The sequence below is a fragment of the Arachis ipaensis genome, chromosome B3 (assembly GCF_059453495.1).
Source record: "Arachis ipaensis isolate K30076 ecotype BB chromosome B3, ASM5945349v1, whole genome shotgun sequence".
Lineage (NCBI taxonomy): Eukaryota > Viridiplantae > Streptophyta > Magnoliopsida > Fabales > Fabaceae > Arachis > Arachis ipaensis.
In genome coordinates, this window is record NC_142438.1 from 102403384 (window position 1) to 102411111 (window position 7728).

General features: G+C 38.0%; 1 non-coding gene across 1 annotated transcript; it reads right to left on the bottom strand.

Annotated features, from left to right (window-relative positions):
- Positions 1-6681: 6681 nt before the first annotated feature.
- Positions 6682-6789, bottom strand: LOC148571835 (small nucleolar RNA R71). The gene has a single exon (XR_015908572.1). It is a non-coding gene; the product is annotated as a small nucleolar RNA R71 (small nucleolar RNA).
- Between the last annotated feature and the right edge of the window lie 939 nt (positions 6790-7728).

Here is a 7728-nt window from a genome sequence, read left to right on the forward strand (position 1 = left end):
TCAACAATTGTTCATAAACTAAAGGTAGCAAGAATAAGAAACTAACAATAAAAACTAAGTAAACTAAGGCGCTAGAATAATAAAAAGTAAAAGAAACTAGATTAAAACAAGATTAAACCCTAAAACTAAGAAGAAACTAAATTAAAACAAGATTAAACCCTAAAACTAAGAAGAAACTAAGCTAAACATTCTAAAATCCTAGAGAGAAGAGAGAGCTTCTCTCTCTAGGAATTCTACCTAAAACATAATTCTAAACTCTACTATACTACTTCCTACACTACTTTGTTAATCCCTCTTGAGTCTTGCCTTCAAATGCTTTAGAAATGAGTTGGATTAGGCCAAAATTGAGCCAGAAATGCAAGTCATGTACCATTTTAAGTGAGGCACGAGATTGGGGTCATGTGTATGCATCTACCATGCGTACGCGCAATTTGTGAATGATCCGTACACATGACCCATTCATACACACAACTATGAAAATCTCCAATCATCATTTCTTCATGAATTCTCCACTTTTGCAAGCTTTTTCTTCATTTCTTCAAGCCATTCTTGCCTTGTAAATCTTCAATCACTCAAAAAAATATATCAAGACATCGAATCGGATAACAATGAATTAAATTTAGTAATTTTCAAGCATAAAAAGTATGTTTTTTTATCATTAAGTACAATTAGGAGAAATTTACAAAACTATGCATTTTCAATGAATAAGTGCAAGACAAGTTGATAAAATCCACCCATTTCAACCTAAAAATCATCATAAAATATGGGTTTATCAACCTTCCCACACTTAAACAATAGCATGTGCTCATGTTAAACATCAAGAATGACAAGATCAAGGAATATTCAATATTTATTAAAAGTAAACTATGTATATCTATTCTGTCTATTTCTATCTATTTATCTACTTGTATCTATTTATATCTACTTGTTCAAAACAAATAAACTTCTAAGTAAACATGTAAACATAGAAGGCTTAAACAATATAGCAACCAATGCAACCCATAAATGCATTTGAGCTCTAAAATATATAATAACTTGCAAGATAAGAGGTCGTAAAAGGAGGAAACATAGAATTGAGCAATCGAACCCCTCACCGGATGTGTATACTCTCTAATCACTCAAGTATTTAGGGTTGATTCACTCAATTCTCTTCTAATCTTACTTTTCAAGACTTATTTTTCTTCTAACAATTAATAATTATTCAATGTATGCATACAAGTATCATGAGAACTTTTCAAGGGTTGTAATGAGGCTAGGGATAAGGTAAGATTGTATTTGGCTAAGTGGACTTGAATTTGAATCTTTGATTAACTTAAACTTTCACCTAACCTATGACAACCTATTTAACTCTAATGCAAAACCTAACTACCCATTATTCACTTTTTTCCCACATTCATGCATTCTTTCAATTCATATCACATATGCATTTATTTTTCAAATATTTCTTTTTAGGGTAACATTTGTCCCCTTTTTATTGTTTTCTCGTTTCCTTTTCCTTTTTTTCTCTTTTTTTTAGTTACATAATATATACAAAAAGATTAATGCATATGATTCAACATTCAATGCATGAGTATGTACCCAATTTCTAAAATTTTTAATAAAAATGGAAAACACCCATTTTTCACACTTAGATGATGCACACTCTCACTAGCCTAAGCATAACACCCTAATTAGCCTAAGCCTTACCTCGCGTCGTAAAGCAAAGGTTAACCAGAGAGTACGACAGTTCTACAGCTCATACGTATAATATAGAAGAATAATATAATATCTAGAAGCCCGATGAAAGATATAGCTCAAATATTGGATTTGAAAAGCGCAAAGCGTACTATCATAAGGCATAAGAAACAGAAGTGATATAAACAAGGTAATAGTATAATAGTATAATATCATAAGAAACTAGCCTCGACTCGCGGAGTTTAAGCCGACTAGCCATATACAGACCATATAGAAACCTAACGGTTTAAAAAATAGCTTATACAAGTTTTTCTCTCATAATACAAGCATCTAGGCTAAACAAAATACAAAAGAGAGATGTATAAATAGATAACCAAAAAGACTCCAAAATAATTCAGGATCCTCCGCTTCTGTCACCATCCAAAGCAACTCACCGACGTGGGTTACGACCTGCATCTGAAAAACACAACAAAGATATGCTATGAGAACCGGAGGTTCTCAGTATGGTAACAGTTCCCAGTGATGTAGGATATAAGACCCCGGGACGCCAAAGGCAATCCTAAGCTCCATATCCATCACAAGATTCAACTTAAAGCATACTAAAACAAGTAAGCATGAATATGTTCATTGGTGCACAAAATTGTGATCATCAATGGTGCCAACAACTTGGTACGCACAATTGTAATCTCAACTCTTTTTCACAATTCCGCACAACTAACCAGCAAGTGTACTGGGTCGTCCAAGTAATAAACCTTACGTGAGTAAGGGTCGATCCCACAGAGATTGTCGGCTTGAAACAAGCTATGGTCATCTTGTAAATCTTAGTCAGGCGGATTCAAATGGTTATGGAGAATTGATAATTAAAAGATGAATAAAATATGAGATAAGATAGAAATACTTATGTAATTCATTGGTGAGAATTTCAGATAAGCGTATGAAGATGCTTTGTTCCTCCTGAACTTCTGCTTTCCTATTGTCTTTATCCAATCATTCATACTCCTTTCCATGGCAAGCTGTATGTTGGGTATCACCGTTGTCAATGGCTACCTCCCGTCCTCTCAGTGAAAATGGTCCAAATGCGCTGTCACCGCACGGCTAATCAGCTGTTGGTTCTCGATCATGTTGGAATAGGACCCATTGATCCTTTTGCATCTGTCACTACGCCCAACACTCGCGAGTTTGGGGCTCGTCACAGTCATCCCATCCCAGATCCTACTCGGAATACCACAGACAAGGTTTAGATTTTCCGGATCTCAAGAATGGCCGCCAATAATTCTAGCTTATACCACGAAGACTCCGATCTTTCAGAATGGAGGCTAAGAGATACACACTCAAGCTATTGCAGATAGAACGGAAGTGGTTGTCAGGCACGCGTTCATAGGTGAAAATGATGATGAGTGTCACGGATCATCACATTCATCAGGTTAAAGTGCGAGTGAATATCTTGGAATAAGAATAAGCTTGAATTGAATAGAAAAACAATAGTACTTTGCATTAATTCATGAGGAACAGCAGAGCTCCACACCTTAATCTATGTGGTGTAGAAACTCCACCGTTGAAAATACATAAGAACAGAAGGTCTAGGCATGGCCGTGAGGCCAACCCTCAAAACGTGATCAAGAGATCAAAAGATGAACTAAAGATTGATCCCTTCAATCAAAAGATGAAAATACAATAGCAAAAGGTCCTATTTATAGAGAACTAGTAACCTAGGATTTACAGAAATAAATAAATGATGCAGAAATCCACTTCCGGGCCCACTTGGTATGTGCTTGGGCTGAGCATTGAAGCTTTCACATGTAGAGACTTTTCTTGGAGTTAAACGCCAGCTTTGGCGCCAGTTTGGGTGTTTAACTCCAGCTTTTATGCCAGTTCTGGCGTTTTGACGCCAGAATTTTTATGCTGACTTGGAACGCCGATTTGGGCCATCAAATCTCGGGCAAAGTATGGACTATTATATATTGCTGGAAAGACCAGGATGTCTACTTTCCAACGCAATTGAGAGCGCGCCAATTGGGCTTCTGTAGCTCCAGAAAATCCACTTTGAGTGCAGGGAGGTCAGAATCTAACAGCATCTACAGTCCTTTTTCAGCCTCTGAATCAGATTTTTGCTCAGGTCCCTCAATTTCAGCCAGAAAATACATGAAATCACAAAAAAACACACAAACCCATAGTAAAGTCTAGAAATGTGATTTTTGAATAAAAACTAATAAAAATATACTAAAAAGTAATTAAAACATATTAAAAACTACCTAAAAACAATGCCAAAAGCGTATAAATTATCCGCTCATCACAACACCAGACTTAAATGGTTGCTTGTCCCCAAGCAACTAAAAACAAAGTAGGATAAAAAGAAGAGAAATAACAATAAATTCCGAAAACATCTATGAAGATCAGTCTTAATTAGATGAGCGGGGCTCTTAGCATTTTGCTTCTGAATAGTTTTGGCATCTCACTTTATCCTTTGAAGTTCAGAATGATTGGCTTCTATAGGAACTCAGAATTCAGATAGTGTTATTGATTCTGCTAGTTCAATATGTTGATTCTTGAACACAGTTACTTTATGAGTCTTGGCCGTGACCCTAAGCATTTTGTTTTCCAGTATTACCACCAGATACATAAATGCCACAGACACATAAGTAGGTGAACCTTTTCAGATTGTGACTCAGCTTTGCTATAGTCCCCAGTTAGAGGTGTCCAGAGCTCTTAAGCACACTCTTTTTGCTTTGGACCACGACTTTAACCGCTTAGTCTCAAGTTTTCACTTGATACCTTCACACCACAAGCACATAGTTAGGGACAGCTTGGTTTAGCCGCTTAGGCCAGGATTTTATTCCTGTGGGCCCTTGATAAACCACTATTTTATGGTTTATAATGTGTTTAATTGTGTGGTTTTATCATGATCTTTAACAACTTATTCATATGATTAGCATGCATTTATATTTCCTTCCAAAAATTATTGCATGATTGAAAACTTGCTCCCTAGAGACTTTTAATTACGCATTTTAATTCTCATTTATTCCATTCGATGCCGTGATCTGTGTCTTAAATGTTTCAGGCTTTATAAAGCATGAATGAGTTGGAGATTGGAAAGGAATCTTGCAAAAATGGAAGGAACACAAGAAGTTAAGGAGATGACCAGCGAGAAGTGACGCGGCCGCATGGCTCACGCGACCGCGCGAAAGAGAGGAAATCGCAGTGATGCGGCCGCATGGCTCACGTGACCGCGCGAGTTGGAATAGCACAAGTGACGTGGAGGCGTGGACGACGTGCCCGCGTGGCAAAGCAAAACTCCGAATGACGCGTCCGCATGAATGACGCGATCGCGTGACGTGCGCGATCTGCATAATCTGTAGAATTCATTGGGGGCGATTTTGGGCCCTGTTTTGACCCAGTTTTTGGTCCGAAAAAGTATACTAGAGCCAGAGGACATGCAGAAACCAAAAACAACATTCATTCTACACAGTTTTTAGTTTTTAGATCTAGTTTTACTCCTCCTCTAGGTTTTCTCTCTACACATTCATAGTTCTTAGGATTTTAATTTCTATTGCTCTTTGCATTGGGATATTGAGAAGAGTTATTACCTCATCAAGACTTCGTCATTCTAGTTCGTTTTCTTTACTTGGCTTTACTCTTCCATGTCCTTTAATTTACTCAATTTTACTATTGGATTATTTTAGAATTTATTAATACAAGAATTACTTTTATTTTTAATTGATTCCTTTGAGTTTTATTTATCATGTCTTCCTTTAATTTCCTTGCTTATGTTATGAGTTCTACATTCACAATGAGCGAGTAGTTCCTTAACTTGATGGGGAGTTGATTGAAAGAAACCCTTGAGTTGGGGTGCTTAAAAGAAAAATTGTAATTGGGTTTATTGTTGGAATGCTCTCTAATCACTGACACTAATCCTTTTCAATTGAGCGTATTGGAACTTGTGAATAGAAACAGCATTCCAACTTGTTTGACCTTCCCTTACCTAGTAAAGAATAACTAAACAGAACAACCTTCAATTATCAATTAATCTTGAGAGTACTGCAACAAGAATAGGGCTTCCAACTAATCTACTCCCAGTCAAGGCTTCTATTTAAATTATTTAATTTCTCCAATTTAATTTCCTGTTATTCAACTCAAATAATTTTGAAAACATCTGATAAATAAAATAGCACACCTTTCTTCAACTCGTTGGGAGACGACCTGGGATTCATACTCCCAATATTTTAATTTTAATTTTTGTGACAACCCTTCTAAATTGATAAGCAGATTTCTGGTTGATTAAGAACTATACTTGCAACGCATATCTCATAACAATTCTTAATTTGCCAATTTTTGCCATGTCAATTTTTGGCGCCATTGTCGGGGAGTTGCAATAGAGTGATAAAGTTATTAATTGGAATTTATTTATTTGCATTTTATTTTATCTTGCTACTATGAGCTGCTTGTTTCTTTCGCTAGATGACACGTTCACTTCCTGATCCAAGCTTGCCAGTATTCGATCCTGAGATTGAAAGAACTATTTCACGAATAAGGCAAGCTCGGCGACGGTTAGTCCTCTCTGAGGGCGGATCTGAAACGTCATTTGAGGAAGAAACCAGCCCCCGTTCTACTGATTCGGTTGATTTACGTGTAGGTGACATGGCAGAACATAGGAGAGTTACTATCCAGGAGGCTGGAGCCCCTGATTTTACAATGCAACCGTTTCAAGCACATCACCCAACGATGGCTACAGACTTTGAAATAAAGACTGCACTACTCAATTTGATGCCCAAGTTTCATGGCTTACCTACTCAAGAGCCTATCAAGCACCTGAGAGATTTTCAAGCAGCATGTTCTACTGTCAGGCGTGACGGTGCAGATGAAACTTCAATTCTGTTGAAAGCTTTCCCGTTTTCTCTTGAGAGAAAGGCAAGAGAGTGGTATTACACTCAACCCGCAGCAACTGTATCCAACTGGGATACACTTAGAAGAGAATTTTTGGAAAAGTTCTTTCCAGCTGAAGTTACTGATAAACTGAGGAAAGACATTTCCATGATTGTTCAGGACGAATCTGAGACTCTCTATGAATACTGGGAGCGCTTCAATAATCTTCTGGAAGCATGCCCCCACCATATGATTGACAAGATAGTGTTGCTCGGTTACGTCACACAGGGCATGAGGCCCCAAGATAAGACCACATTGGAAAGTGCTAGCAATGGGTCTATGAAAAAGTACAAGACCACTGATGAGGCATGGCAATTGATCAGTGACTTAGCTGAATCTACTCGGAATCACAGGCAGAAACAAGGCCGTTCAAAAGCCATTGCAAAAGTATCCTTTAGCAGAGAGACTGCTGCTCTAACTCAGAGTATCTGTGAAATGACCAACTTGCTGAAGCAAATGCAATTGAATCAACAACAAGTTCAGCAAGCTCAACCTTCTCCACCACAGCAAAGCCAACAGTTAGTCCCACAAAGAGTTTATGGAATCTGTACTGATTATAGCCATTATACTGACGAATGTCCGCAGCTCCAGCAGGAAGACAACACCGTGGTAGCCACTCATAACTTCTATGACCGCCCCAACCAAGGGTACAATCAAGGTGGAAATTACAACCATGGATGGTAGGACAATTCTAACCAGAATTGGAGGGACAACAACAACAGAGGAGGCAGAGATAATCAGCAAAATCAGAGGTGGAATAACAACAACAACATACAGCAGAACCAGAACCAGCCTTACAGAGCACCTCACCTGAGGCAATCCCAAGGACTACAGAATACCCAACAGCAGACCTCTCAAATTACATATCCTTCTTCATCTTCTAATGATGACTTACTACAATCCATTGATCGGAGACAACAGACCATGGAAAATAACCTTTATGCTACACTAAATGGTCTGAACTCTACTTTACAAGCTCTTGTCTCACAGATTGGATCAATGAATAACTCTAATAACCAGCCCTTGAGCTCCAGTGGAATCCCCTCTCAACCATTACCTAATCCAAAGGGTGGCATTAATGCCATCACCCTAAGGTCCGGAACCACACTGCAGGAGAGGAATCAGAAGGAGCCA